Source organism: Rhamphochromis longiceps, linkage group LG6 (assembly GCF_057381845.1).
Source record: "Rhamphochromis longiceps isolate RC_006_pf linkage group LG6, R_longiceps_female_GT1.1, whole genome shotgun sequence".
Taxonomy (NCBI): Eukaryota; Metazoa; Chordata; class Actinopteri; order Cichliformes; family Cichlidae; genus Rhamphochromis; species Rhamphochromis longiceps.
This window is the reverse complement of record NC_140562.1, coordinates 45,816,422-45,832,223: the sequence shown is the minus strand read 5'-3', so window position 1 is coordinate 45,832,223 and position 15,802 is coordinate 45,816,422. Positions and strand designations below refer to the sequence as shown.

Sequence of the window (15,802 nt, the reverse complement as noted above, 5' to 3'; positions counted from 1 at the left end):
ACATGCAGCTTCAGTCCCTGCTGCGTGTCTGATTAAACACCAAAGTTCACTTAATTGAATGAGGCTAAAGACAGAAACGCAGACAAAAAGCAAAGCGAGCGAGCAGCGACGAGGTTAATGACGCCTCAGGAGGTCCATAAACACATCTAATCTCCATTAAACACGGCGGAGACGGCTGTGGACGGATTACCGACCAACTCCACCGGGACCCAGCGGGGAACGACGCGGCGCCGTTTGCACAGTCACAATCGTCGTTACAGTGCAGACCGACAGTGTGAGACTCAGCAGCTGCACTGCGGTGCGTTCAGGAGCTGAACACTGAAGTTAGCCTCTGAGCAAAACACAAACAGCACGCAGGGGTCAGCAGCGGTTTGGTGGGAAATCTACAATAATGCAGCACCTTCAGTCCTGCGGTCTGATCCTGGATCAGCAGCGTAAATAACTTAACCTAACAAACATATGACAAACAATAACATAACAAAACCTGATTCATCGTGTTCACTCAGAAGGAAGTCACCAACACCTGACACATGGCTGCTCTGTAGAGCAGAAACAGGCTGATCGCCCCGCATCCTTAAGCCTGAGGGCCCCAAAGCCTCCTGGGAAATGGGTGACTGGGTGTCTGCAGGACTGATGGGAGACTTGTGACTGACTAACACCCACGCAGCGTGGGAACAGGCACCATGTGACCCACCTGCCGTCAGGGTTGACCCCACCCGCAGACTTGGCTGAGGAACATCACGGCTGCAGTTCCTGTAACGTCCACTGGAGGCTGCAGCAGCGATTCATGTCTGGCTCCGCCTCTGTTACAGCCTGTATGACTGCATGAATCATTAGGAGCGGGGCCTCTTTGACTGACAGGTGGATGGCGACACAGGCGGCTGTAGCTGCTAGCTGGACCCCTGGACTGTGTTTGTGCTGTTGGAGCACTCTGGCACATTTTTAATGACATCATCTGACCAATAACATGGCTGCTGTGAGGTTACTGTAGTAACAGGAAGTTCAAGAAGGCGGAGCTCCATTTTAATTGGCTGATGAGGATTACCTAGTTGTGCCTGGTTTAATAAAATGAGGTTGTTGTCATGAGCGGATGCTGCATGACGTCGTGTCGTTACCTGACAGTGCAGTCAGGTAACAGCCAATCAGATGTTGAAGCGTCTCAGTGAGCGTCCTGGAATGCGACCGTTTAAGACAGGGGTGGGGACCTCCAGGCCTCGAGGGCCGGTGTCCTGCAGGTTTAGATGTGTCCATGATCCATCGCAGCTGATTTAAAGGGCTAAATGACTCCTCGGCATTTCTTGAAGTTCTCCTGAGGCCTGGTAACGAACTAATCATTTGATTCAGGTGTGCTGACCCAGGGTGGGATCTAAAACCTGCAGGACACCGGCCCTCGAGGCCTGGAGTTGCCTACCTCTGGTTTAAGAGATTGCTGAAAGGCGCTGCATGCAGGGACTCAGCTTTTCCCCAGCTGGATCCAGCACATCAGCGCCGACGTCATCGTCAAACCTCCCGACACTCCTCCTCCTCCTCCTCATCGCCTGTTTGTGTGTACAGTTGCTTCAGAATCAGGTCAGCTGTTATAACGTGAGAGCTCACAGCAAACATTCAGCTGGCAGAGCGGCGACGCTGCAGCCACTTTTATCACTTTTATGAACCGAGTGAACATTTATGATGCAACCCTGGCTGAGAGGAGCGTGCACAGCTTTGAGCTGCTGCTCACAGACAGCTGAGACCAGAGCGCCACATCAGCCCGTCACTAAGATCTCTGACGTCATCGCGAGCTTTAAAAACATGGACGTTTTAATAAATATGAGAAACTCCGACTCCAAACAGACCACTGCTTGAAATACAAACTGAAGTCAAGACTGAAGAACAGACTTGTTCAGAAGTCACCTGGATGATGACGAAACGTTTCTCCCACTGAAAACGCCGCGTCCACACGAGCCAGCCCCGGGATTTCCTTACCTGGATGACTGAGCACGCAGCAGGAGGGTCAAATCATCTAAACACCAATTGTAAAAATCATTTGATGCTTCAGATTTTAAAAGGTTACAACACAAAAGCAGAGAAGTTTCTGCTAAAAACAAATAAATGAACCGCAGCCGATGAGCTTCAGCCTCTGACGCGTTGCCTTCAAATGTCGACGTGTCAGTGAGGTCATACTCTGACTTCATTTCCATTTTAAACATGGTCCTTTTAACGGTTTTCTTATCTCAAACATCAAAATTTGGGGTTTCAGCAGTTTGCTCCACACAGCTGTTTCACAAAATATCAAAATATCAAACACGATTGTTTAACGAGTCTGTCGACGGACAAATCGTCCAAACTTCAGTCGTGTTTCAGTCTGAGCTGAAGATGCTGCTGATTTCACGCGCACACACACACACACACACACACACACACACAGGAAGTAGGACGCTCCACTCATGTCAAACACGTTGATCTGGGTCGCTCTTCACTCGAGGCTATCGATGCATCGGCATCTCGACGACGGGAAACTTTCCTTCTGAAAATGAGCGACGGCCCTGCTGCTGCGGTCACCTGTCAGAGGCCACGCCCCTAATAAATGCAAACTTTGGAGTTGAGTTATAACAACATCCTCCCCGTGCAGGTGGTATGAAGGGGAAATTATCCACAGAGACGAACGGTCTGTGTATCAGGCCGTAAACACGGTTACTTCTACTGTAACCGACTCACTGCTGCCCCTGCTGTCCAGCAGAGGAACTGCAGGCTGACAGTTGATTATGACTAAAATAAAAATGGCCTGTAGTGTTTACAACACCTGACATTGCTACCAAATTATACCTGTGACGAGATTAAAAAAAGTCTCCCAAAAAACATCTTTAATCACAGTAATTATTATTTATTGTTGATTATCTGATAAAGCGACAGATTGTTTCCTGTAATATACAGAAGCAGTAATTTCAGCCTCCACCGAGGTTCATCTGTCCTCCTGACAGAAGCTCAGGTGTGACTGAAGCAGGTATTCAGCCTGAGCTCGTTCAGCCTTCGATGATGCAGATGTCGAGATGAGAGCCTCGTCTGAGCTTTGTGACGCTCGCTCGTCTGTTGCCATGGCGTCTGAGGATGGCGGTGAACTTGGTGGGATGTTTCAGGGCCTTTGTGTAGGAAGGCATCTGCAGCGCGTCGGGGGCGTCTTCACTCATAATTATAGATTTTACTGAGTGTTGCTCGAGCTGCCTGCCAGAGGTGAGTCTGACGGCCTCACGCTCCGCTTCAGTCACGCTGCTTTTCACTCCCGTTAGCCTGAAAGTCATCTGATACGCCAACCACGATGGAAAGGATCTGCTAGCTCAAAGTGGGCCCTCTGATTGTCGGGGTTTCCTCGGTGTCATTGTAGGGTCCTTACAATATAAAGCACGTTATAAATAAAATTGAACTGGTCGTGAATGACTTCCTCTGTGGATGGATCATTTTCAGATTCTGTTTTTCTCTCCACATCCTTTCGTGAGTGACACCAAAGCAAGGTGTTGTATATTAAGTTGTAACAGCGCGGCGGTACAGAGGTTAGCCCTGTCCTGTTATTCACAAGGAAGGATCTGTTGGCGCATCTCTGAGCACGCACCCCAAACTGCAGTTACCAGAACCTTAAAAGGCTCGTTGTTCTGAAGGCGTTTCAGCCAAGACGGCGTTCGTCTTCTCTCCCGAGGTCAGAGAGTGATCAGCATTTCCACTCTGGCTTTCAGGTTCAGGACCTGCTGTGGGTCTGTACTGAGCTGTCATCATGATCGTTAATAGTTCCAGGATGAACTGAAGCTCTGAGGAAAAAAAGGATGGATTCACTGCTGATTTTGAGGCATTGATTTGATGATTTATTCCTAGTTGTTCTATAAACTGTAAACCAGAGGCTGCACTTTGTCTCCTGTGAGTCTCGCAGTTTCCAGACTGACGGAGGTCACAGCTACAAACCTTCACTTCTGTTTCAGCAGATAAAATTTTTAAATAAAACTTCCTTCTGGATTAAATCCAGGTGGATATCTGGTCTCCTGACATGAAGCCATCTGGCAGGAAGTGCAGCCACTCAGAGACCTTTCACTCTACAAACTGGGTAACCCACTTGTTCAGAACTCCCATCAGTCTTTGTTTCATTTATAGAAGCGCGTCGGCGCTCCACATCGGATCGCAGAGGGAGGCGAAATTCAAAGGAGCCGCTTTCGTTCATAAAAACGACTCCTTATCTTAAACATAAAAGGGAACGCGAGCTGATCCCAGTGGAAGCCCCCAGTGTGCACGCCAGCACTTCCTGATATAAACGCTGAGCTAGTCCAGTGAAAACGGACAAACAGCTGCTTAATAACCAAAACTGAAGCTGATGCACGGCTGCTTATTTCCAGGCAGAGCAGTCGTGCATTAAAAACGGTTCAATGATGCCGACGCTGCAGGAAACGTCAGACCGCTTCAGCCCAAACTTCAGAATAAAAGCACAGGAGGAAGCAGTGACTTGTGAGGTGTTTTAGTTGAAGCGACAGGCGGCGACATGAGTCGTCCGAATCTGTGGGCTGATCCCAAAATGTCCTCAAACGACCTCCTGACCGCGCCGCTTTGCTGCTGTCACATCGGAGGTGAAGCTCGAAGACCTTTGCTAATCGATGTTTGGTGTGATGATGCGTTCGCACGCCACTCGCATCCGTCTAATCACGCTGGAAAGCCACAAATATCTGCAGCCGCCAAAGCGACGTGCAGGAGTCCGAAGGCTGGCGTCAGGTATTTTCTGTCCCTCCCAGGAAGTCACCTTCATCAACAAGCTCCTCCCACATTAGAAAGAAAGAAAGTGTACTTTTACTGACCGACTGAAGAATCCCACCTCAGGGATTTTCGCCACGGAGATCACAGATTCGTCTATTTGAGTCGACAGAGAAAGTTTACATGAGTTTGGCTCGCTGCGCAGACACCTGCACGTGACGCGGACAGGTGAGCCTCTCGCCTCAGAACGAACGTTTGCAGGTGGCCCGACTGATACGAAAAATCGTTTTTCTTTCAGATGCCTGGGACATAAACAGCTCAGCGTATGTGCAGTTAGTTACTCACACACACCATAAACACACTAAGAGGAAATAGTCGGATTGCACACAGCCGATAAATAGAGGTTGTCGTTTCCACAGTACGGGTGGAATAAAGTGTTGTGGGATGACGGCTGACTAACTGATGTCATTTGTGGAGAAAGTCAATATCCAGCAGTGAACATTTCTCTCCTGTCGAGCTGCAGCAGTCGGCATCTTCACCTCTGAGATTCAGCGAGACATAAGCAACACCTCCATCCTGCTGGACAGGCGGCGTGGGAGGACGCACAGCTGAGCGGCTCATCGCCCAGAACAAACTCACAGATCACTAACGAGACCTCCGAATCCTGACGGGCTGCAGATTCAATATGAAAACAAACGATTCTGCTGCTTCAAATCACGCTCTTTATCAAATACACAAGATATTCAGAGCCTTAAATCTGCATCTGAGCAGCAGGGGCGACACCTCTGGATGTAACACAGACTGTGATTGGACGGTGAGCCGGGTAAACTCTTTCCTGACCAGTTTATGTCTCAGTCGCTGGTTTCAAGTCTGACTGAATAAAATCTGATGCTTAAAGCAGAGACGCAGAGACCTGCTAATCTGCAACATCCAATCAAAACCCTAGAATATCTCACACCAAACCTGGAGCTCCGCCTCCTCGGATGCTCAGCAGACATGTTATTGGTCACATGATGTCATTAAAAATGCTCCAAAAGGCTCCAACAGCACTAACACGGTCCAGGGTTCCAGCTCAGGTGAAGCCAGCAGCTACAGCCGCCTGTGTCACCATCCACCTGTCAGTCAAAGAGGCCACGCCCCCTAATAATGCAACCTTTAATACTTAATAGAATTTAAACAGGTGAGTTATAAACAGGTGTCACGACGGCTGAAATGATGGACAGAGACAAACAGTTTGTGTATCAGGCGGCGAACACTGAGCCAAAAACAGCCGACGGCGATGGCGGTCCCTGCATTTCCTCGTTTCTCAGCACGGTTACGTTCTTGGAAGCAACAGCAGAGCGAGAGATTGAAATCCATCTGAAAACTGGTTTTGGATTTGCCGCAGAGAGAATGTGAGCTGCAAGAATCGAGTTTTCAGCCTCCGTGTGACAGAAAGGTCACACAGCTATCGACACTCTGTGGCCCGTTTAACCTCCATCAGCAGCGGCTCAAACACGCCGACTGAATGACTCTCAGCCCTCCTCCCTCGCTGCAGGGGCATTAAGCAAACACAGCGTTCTGGGACTGGGGACGAGGGGGATTTCTCTCGCTTAAATCTGGAGCAATGAGGGGATTATTCCTCCAGGAGACGAGGAGGGAGGGTGGAGGAGAGGAAAGCTGCCGAGTGAGGGGGGGGGGGGGGGGGGGGGGTTCCTGGGTCAGAGCAAAGAAATGATGATGATGATGCTGTAGGCAGCCAATAAAAAAGCGTGTGCGTTCTGTCCCAGAAGCTCTCATTTAGTCCCACCTCGCACTAAAATCAGCTCTTTCCTTTACAGACGTGCGCTTCCATAAACCCTCCCCGCGTTACCCATCACCTCAGGCTGAAACTTTCTGCCGCTGAAAACGCCACGTCCAGATATCCAGTCTTCACTGTGCTGAGCTAACAGAAGAGACTCCGCTACGTTTCTCAAACACAGACTGGAAACATTCAGATGTTTGTAGCAGGAGGACGCGGGATGGGTATCGTTTAGGTTTTATCCGATACCGGTGCCAAATCGGTACTTTTGAAACGGTGCCGGTGCTCAAACGGTGCTTAAAGAATGGAGAACACAAAATTGGTCCAAAAACCTCTCATGTTCAGCTGTTTTTTGTAAAAAGATAACAATGTTAGCCTTTTCTGCAGCTATGGGTCATATATGGTATCACTCTTGGCTGGAAGCAGTGCTTAAACAATGGAAAAAACACAAACTTTGTCCAAAAACCTCTCATGTTTAGCTGTTTTCCACTTTTTCTTTGGTCATTTTAGCCTTTTTGTCCAGGGTGAAGGGAGTATCTGCCATCAAACAAGAAGACAGCCGCATGTAGCTATGATGATGTTTGCTAGTTCACCTTACATGCATTAATGTAATAACGTGGTTAGCCTACTCAACGTAAATTACACACGAACAACATTAAGCTACTCACGCAGAGAAGAACGGCTGCTGCTGCATCATCATCCTCATCATTTCTGCTACACTGGCAGGGCTAGGGGCCAGGACTCTCCTCTTCATGTTTTTGGGGGATGTTGCACAACAGGCAACCCACCCGCAGTAGATGTGCTCGGTGTGAGGTCTCGCAGCAAGCTATCAAATACGGCGCATTTCTGGGCTTTTAAAAAAAACGCTATGCGTCGCCAGGTGTTTCATCAGATTCTTGGTGTTACCTCCTTTGACAGTATCACAGTATCAGCTTAAAGCACTTGTTGCTGCTGAGTTTGCATCTTTTGCTGTGAAGTACAGCCAGACTTTGACCGCTTCGCCTTGGACATTTTTAATCTGTAGCTCTGCTCTAAAAGAACGTACGTACCTGGACCCGCCTACTATCCTCGGAAACGTAAAATGATTGGCTAGAAGTGTATCACAGCTCAGGAAAAAAAAGCACCGAAATAAAGAACCGAAATGTGCGCTGCTTTTCGGTCTGGTTACTACCGTTTATGTCAGAACCGGTGCCATCATGGCACCGGACACCGGTACCCATCCCTAAGGAGGACGCGGGGAGGCGGGGAAAGCAAAGCCTCCTCCTGTTGTCAGTCCAACCCTCCTTCATTTCCTGTAACGATCTTCCTGTCGTCTCATTTCTGTTTTGCACAAAGATTTGCGGCAAACTGGAGCAGCCCACGCCGCTGGCGTCATCGCCATAACACCAAACTCCACGAGTGATTTTACAAAGGAGGCGAGGAGCTGGATGGAAGCTGGGAGGAGAAGAGTGGGGGGAAAAATGAGACGGATGAAGAAGATCTCTGATATGATGCCAGAGGAGACGAGATCAAGCAAGAGGCAGAAAGCGAGGCGGGGGTGGGGGGGGGGGGGGGGGCGGGAAAAACGCTGTGATGAGGCCCACTCGCCGCTTTCCCTCAGGGAACGTCAACCGCAGACGTGCCGCTCTGGAGCCGACCAGACTTTAATTAGAACAACATAAACGCTCGAAGAGGAGGAGGAGGAGGAAGGCTGAGCAGAACAAAGAGGAGAGTCTGAACATCTAGAACGCCGAGCAGCTCCCCGTCTCGTCTAGTTTCTGTTGTCCTTCATTAGGAAACGCAAACTTTCCTTTGTGGAATCTGGGAATCGGCTAACACACCCGCATGATCCCGCGTGACCCGCTCGACCTGCGTGACCCCGCCCTCACAATTTCCTCTTTTTTTGTTTTTGAAGATTTCCAAAATCAAATGTGAGTTAAGGCTAGTTTGATTTCCTCTCCTGCAGCACCGTCTCTAACACAGGAAGAGCAACAGCGAAGCTTTATCACTCCACACTCCTCCTGAGGCCTGAAGCCCGTCGTTGCTCCGGTTTTCGCTTTATTTGCTCCTCTCGGTTCAGCGACGCTCCCTCGCCATCGACCCGCTCGGATCTCCATCCCTGACCCGCTGAGCCCTGCAGTAATGACGCTCCTCGTGTTTTTATCTAACAATCATGGCGAGCTCGCTCTGCCTCATGTTGCAGCAGCCATCATGTCAAAACGTATGTAAATAATATGTGTTGCTTGGCAACCTGTCATACTATCATTTTCTTTGGTGTCAAAATAACAACCTCTGTGATTCGAGGCACCAATGGTTGTAATTTTTCACCCCACATGCCCCAAAATCCACTCTGTGATGAATCCACGCGCCCAGCAGGTGTGGGACACATTCATCTCCTCTTCTGTCATACAGGATGCTCCAGTGTCTCCTGTGCCAGAGGAGGAAACAAAGCCCTGCAGCTCCTCTTTTTTAGTATTCGGAGACCTGCACAGATCTTATTGTGACAGCTGCTTCCTGAGCTAAACCGACTCTTCCACTGCAGCTGAAGTTGGATTCAGTGCAGTTCACTGTGTTATCACACTGAACTCACTTCCCTGTCTCAGTGGAGAGAAGTCGAAATATCCCAGCAACACCCAAACGCATCACGAGAAGGCTCCAGTTTATCTGACCTCTGACGCTCTGTGATCTGATCGGATGATTCCTACTTCAGACTTCCCAAACAGTGTGTCTGGTGCTGTAAGCATGTCAGGCTGAGGGCGCCCCTGTCCGCAGAGATTTTGGCTAAAGGCCCGTTTAAACAGAGCCTGGTCACAGCGCTGAGGCGTGGCTTGGGCCGACATTCGCCAACGCCCGCAAAACAAGCAGGTGTACATGCCATTCCTCATACGGCAGCTTCACATGAACGCACTGAGCTGCAGGAATCCAGGCCGGGGAGCGTTTTTGTTGTCGCACAAAGAGACGGAGGAAGTGTTGTTGTCGAAGCTCATCTGTGCTAAAGGCAGAGGACGGTCTGGCTCGGCGTTACATAACACGCTTAGCTGCTCTTCTTCTCATGCTGCATTATTTAGACACAAAGCACAGAGATGCCGCTCTGGCTGACGAACCTTCCCACCGTGTGTGCAGCTTTGATTAGTTTTTATCAAGTGAGCAAAACCGTCGGGCCAATCAGAGCTCTGTCCCGCAGCGTCACTGAGACAGGGACTGTGTGAGTGTCACGTTCCCGTGGCAGCGCGCTCGCTCAGATTTGAAGTTTCATTTTTCGCTGTAGAAAGACGTTTTCCTCCCACGCAGAGCGCACAGTGGACGCTGATGTTTGTGTCACTTTTTTACAGAATCAAACTCAAAGTAATGCAAGTACTTCCACACTTTAAACGCTGCGTGGTCGTACGCTCGCCATCACTCCGTGTTATCCATTGATCTGCACAAGCTCAGATGTCATTGTCATGAGACATTCTTACAATCAAAATCACGGATTGGTAACGCAGCGTGCTTACGGGAAAGTAACAGTAATCTAATTACTTCTTTGCAATAGTAATCCCTTACTTTACTCGTTACTTGAAAAAAGTAATCGGATTACAGTAATGCATTACTGCTCATCTCTGTTTACAAGTAGAGACGGACCGATCCGATATTACGTAACTCAGCTCATAACCTCAGCACGTCGCAGCAGTGTGGTCACGTGACAGAGCGGCTGTGTGTGTTTGTAGCCTCGCTACCAAACCGGCATTTCATCTCCGAGGAAGTGATCCCAGAGAAGTAAAGCAGTGTGTAAGTTCATCTCTGAATGTTTGTAAAGCATTCCAGCGTTAAGTTTAACAACTAATATATGGAGCGACTGCCTCTCTCCCTCTCTCTCCCTCTCTCTCCCCCTCTCTCCTGTTGTTACTTCAATCATGAAACTGATCAATGATCAGCTGATCGTCTCTCTTGTTTGCTTTTGGCCCACTTTGCACCAGAAAGAGGAAACCAGCGGCTGAACAACAGCAGCACGTTTAAGCTTGATCAGCTGTTGTTAGAATGTATTTAATATTACTTTCTACACCAGGATCTTTTTCTACGCAGCTGACGGCTGGTAACTGTGCAGGGGCGGATCTAGCAAAGTTTAGCCAGGGGGGCCGATAGGGCATGAACAGGGAAAAGGGGGCACAAAGACATACGTCTCTTTCTTATTCTCATTTAAAATGTCGAGCTTTTAATAAATAATTATCTGACACCCAAAGTTTTAATCTGATGTAAAATGAATAGAAGTCCATTACTGTATATAGTGACTATTAAGTATAATATACCCTAGTAAGCTATAGTACTTTTTCCTTTGGGAAGGTACCATCTGTGCAGTCTGCAATTTTGTTGAAGAAAGATGTTGAATCTATTTAATTATTGTGGAAAAATAATTGATTTCCGTGCATTTTATTTTAAACACATTAAATTACAGTTGATTACGTCGATTAAGCATCACAAGGCGGAGGGTGGGGGTGGTTCCCTTTTTTTTTTTTTGCTGGGAGTTGGCGACCCTATTAGTTAGTGGAAATACTAAACAACCTAAGTACTCTTTAAAACACCAGAACAGGGAGGATGCTGCAGGTTTAAGTTTCTTAGATTGATCAGTTTTGCTGATCTATGAAATATTTGGGGTGCAGTGTGCTTTTTTCATACAGGTGTAACTGAGTAGCTTTAGTTTAGTTTAGTTTGTTAAACTTGAGTATGAACTCATACAAAATGCAGCAAGAAATTTAAAAATTGTGTTATTGATTAAAAAAAATGAACTATATCGGAATCTGCAGATTTCCATATTATCGGTATCAGGCATAAAAAAGTGGTATTGTGCCATCTCTATTTACAAGTAACGAAAGGGTGGAGAACAAGTTTGGGGAAGAGCAGGAAGAGACTCCAGAATTGGGAAAGCCTCGGGATCCGTCAGGAAAACCGGACAGCACGACCGGGATACCTGCCTGCTGCCACCATAACCCGACGGCGGATGGATGAAGTTACCGAGCACTGCGCTGTTGCTCTTGGCCCTCATGCGTTCATCGTGCTGCAGCTTGTTGGCAGGTGTTGCTGCTGAGGATGGTCCGTGTGGAGGGACACGCTCTTTCCCTCCTGCTGTGCCAGACGTCTGTTTGTTTTGTCCGTCTGTCGTTCATTGTGATTCGTGCACGCAGCAACGATTATGAATATTTTTCAGTCGTGTTGATTTCAGAACTCGTTAGCTGTGCAGCCCATCGCTCGGCCTCAGCTTTAATATTATTTGTTACAAATACAAGATTTCTCTTTGTGCCCCGCTTGTTCACTTTGAAGCAGAATCAAGTCTCAGCGTGGAGAGTTAAACTTCACCTGCTGCTGTCTCATCCAGAATAATGCTGCCGTCAGCTCAGAGTTACAGCTCTACCACCTGTTAATAAGTCCGAGTACAGTCGGCTGAATAAATCAGTGTTTTTGAACCTTCACACGTCTACATTACAGCGCGTTACTGCACAGCAGGCTGCAGGTTCACCAACGCTCTCTGAAGAAGCGCATCTTGGTTTTGTTGGAGGCAGCAGCAGATCAAGCAGGCTGACTGCGTCCACACTAGGGTTGCCAACTCCCTGAAAGATAAATAAGGGACACCTCGTGGCCAGGGCCGGGCGACCCAGTTGTCTTCACCCTTCCCAGTGTGGTGAATTTTCTAGCTCTTTTTTTGTGTGTGAAATTATTTTTTTAACCCTTTGACTTGAATTTGATTTAAGCAGATGCATATTCTTTGTGATATGACCATATGTGAAACAAATGATCATTTAGCCATTTATTTTTAGCTCAAAATGACAACATTAACACAGTAAAACAGGTCTCCTTCTTAAACAGAAGCCTGTCCTGCTTAACTTTTGAGAATATAAGTAAATCTTTCTTTAAAAGAACTCTGTCCTGCTTAACTTAAAATTATATAAATTAATAGAAAACAATAGAACAAAAACATTCTTGTAACAGTGCACATTTAGTGCATTTAGTACAATTGGCTTCAGCTGAGGTATTATTTCAGCTTTTCTAAAGCTAATCAGCTGCTCCTGGTTGTAAACCCGCTTGTTCCCATGATTACGCATCATAACTCATCATCATTATTCATCTATGTATTACTTTTATGTATTAGTCATCTATTTGTTGTAATCATCTATCCTTGCAGTCGTTTATTACACAAAATAAATGATATTATCACACTTCTGGCCACATAGCGCTGATATTCACTGCACATGCCCATATTAACCTTAACCAGAGGGTTTAAAAAAAACAAACCAGTGTTTACATACCATATCTGCTTCTGCCGTGGCCTGGTGGACAAAAAATTGGTTAAGGGTTCCCCGAGCTGTCACGCCCCTCATGTTCTTCATGTGCCCACCACTAGAAGCAAGAAAAAGTGCGCCGGCACACAGTGCAGTGCGCTTTATAGGTGTTACCATGCATTTTCCCAGCCAGGTGTTTTTCCCATTCCTCCCTGTACTTTTGCAGCCTTTTTTTCCTTTCTCTGAGCGAACAAACATTGCTGCTCTAATGCTGGGCTCACACTGTGCGGTTTTTGGCCCATTTTGAGACGATTTTTGAGTCGTGCGACCGATTTGGTGATCGGCCCGATTTTGGCCTTCATCGTGCGTCGTGTAGTATACGTGGGGTAACGAGAAGCGATTAACACCTCGAGCAGCTCCCGATCATCAATCGCTCGTGAGGGTCTCACCACAGCCGCTCACACTGCTCACGCGCAAACACGTAAACGTCGGTGAAAAAGATGGAGCAGCACGGCTGTGCAGCCTGTGATCTGGACACAAGCGATGGAGGCACAACTTGGAGAACTTTGGAAAGCTCATCCGAGCCTTTTCGATGTGGCAAACTTCCCCCTGCTCACGCATGACTTCTTCTTCGTGTCATAAAAAAACCTTTTTATTTTATCTGAAGGTGTAATCGAGCAACAGTAACGTCCACACAGGCCGTCAGCTGCACAATTACCCAGAATTCTCGTGGTCTCCCCTGATCTAGGGTCTCGGTAAGACATTTTTATAAAACAGCACAGAGGGAAGAATAAAACTGGCTGCCGGTAACATCACAAGATTGGTTCGAATATTTCTGACAGAGACGACCTGGAGTTTAAAAAAACAAAGAAAAAAACAACTTCCTGTTTCCTGTCAGTGGGATGAAGCTGAGCTTCATTCAGAGGAACGAAGAAAACGTTCACGCCAGGTTTTGGCTGCACCTGAAAACATCTGAGACGAGCTCGTTGATCTGTGAACTGCTTAAACCGGAACTTTTTAAAGATTTTACGAAGTTTTCAGGCTAAAGGAATCAAATGTGGCCTCTCTGACTGACAGGTGGTGGCTGTGAGAGGGGGCGTGGCCTCTCCGACCGACAGGTGGCTGTGAGAGGGGCGTGGCCTCTCCGACTGACAGGTGGCTGTGAGAGGGGGCGTGGCCTCTCCGACTGATAGGTGGCTGCTAGCTGTCCTGAAACAGACCTCTGGACGGTGTTTGCAGACGCCGTCTTTGATGACCGCTCCTGCCTAACTGGTCTTTACTGGTGTCGTGAACTCACACACGAGAAACAGGGAATCAGACTTGGTCGCTCAGAGCTTCCAGCCCTGTCTCTTTGTTTGTGGACAATAGACTGTGAGTAATCTCTCCTGTTCTTGTGTGCCAGCTTCCTCTTCCTCCTCTTCCTCTCCCCTGCGGAGGATTACCTCAGAGGAAGTGACACTCACGCTCCGTCTCAGCCCGTGATGACATGCAGCCCGTCTGCACCAGAACAGATGGATTTACGGCTCAAATTGGTCTCCGGCCTCGTCGGCCAGCCAGCGCCGTCCCGCTCCAATCGTCACCCCCCTCCAACCCCCTCCAGGTCTTTATCATCAAAGCCACTCAGACAGCTGAGAGACACAAAGAGACGCCTGCTATCTGATTGTGCCGGGGAGGGGGGGGGGGGGGATAAATGGTGCACCAGCTGAGCCGCCACACAGGAAGTGATTCCTTTACGGGCTGGCTGTCAGTGAAGCTCGGCCGACGATGACTCGAGCTTATGTAAGACATGAGCGTGAAGCGTCCCACGCGCCGTGAGATCGTCTGACTCACTGCCCGGCATCCTTCACAGGAGGAAACGCTCACCTGCACCACACATGCACAGCAGGGATCGATACACTCTGATTTTATAACGCTGCAACAAAACATCTGCTGGAAGTGCAAACGAAGAGATTTCAGCCATTAAATATGATGGCATCGATCGTTTTGGCGTTTGTTATTTCATCAGAAGCATCAGAGTCACCCCTGCACCGAGGAATTCACCCCAGAAACAGGAAATGAAAACTTTACTCCAACAGAACAAAAGTTAGAGATGCGTTCTTCTTCTACTACTTGTGCGTCCATTACAGTAAACATAAATTACAACCAAAAATACCAAGGTGAGCACACAGTCATGTAAACAGGTCATGTAAACAAGTAGCAGATCGGCGCTTACAGTCAAAGGACCACGAGCTCCTCTACGACGTAACGTAGAGTCAGCGTCTGTCCATCCTCCACAGGGATGAGACTGATTGATGAGGTCACGCAGGAAACATCACTGCAGGTTATCCCTCCTACAGAAGGGGCTACATGCTGGGTCGTTGCATCAACCATTCATTTCTTTCAAATTTATACTTTGCATGAAGGCGGGCCCTGATATCATTCAGCACTGTGACCATGACGGTGCTCAGCGAGGACAGGTGGGACTGACCCCAGACACACGAGGCACTCGCTGGGAGGCAGCCGACCTTTGCGCCGTTACGATTGTTGGATCTGATCTGTGAGCAGTGAAAGCAGGAAGCCTTACAGGAGGCTTCTTTTCACCTCCACGTCTGCAGACACAGCTCTGACCTCGCTGGTCCTACAGGGAGTGGAGGACATCTCTGAGTCTGGATTCAAAACTTCACCCCTGACTGAGTGAAAAGAAGGACTGTGCTAATGACGCTAACCCAACTGGTTTTGTAGGATGACTCTCAGAAACAAGCAAAGAGCTGAGCGTCACAGGCTACGTTTGTCTGTTATTAAAAACATGTTTAGTGTCAGTGATCCGGAATAATGGGAGGTATATGAGCCATTTTATTTTCCACAGGATAATAAACTGAAGAGGCAGTGGACACCAATAATCTGCCGCCTGTCGCTAAGTGGCTCAAACTTTAATTAAAAGGGATGTTTGTTTTTTTGTTTGTGTTTAAATTGTCAAAATAAACTAAATCTGTCATCAGAAAGCAGCGCTATGATGTTCTGACTCTGCTCTTCAACTCCTGCAGCACGGACACTACTGAACATTTTAAAGTGAAAATGTTTTTGTTGCCTTTTAAATGCTTTGACTCAC

General features: G+C 47.9%; 1 protein-coding gene across 2 annotated transcripts in view; it reads right to left on the bottom strand.

Annotated features, from left to right (window-relative positions):
• The window catches only part of LOC146668910 (striatin-like), a 32,595-nt gene that overhangs the window by 15,392 nt on the left and 1,401 nt on the right, over positions 1–15,802 (bottom strand). The window lies entirely within an intron of this gene.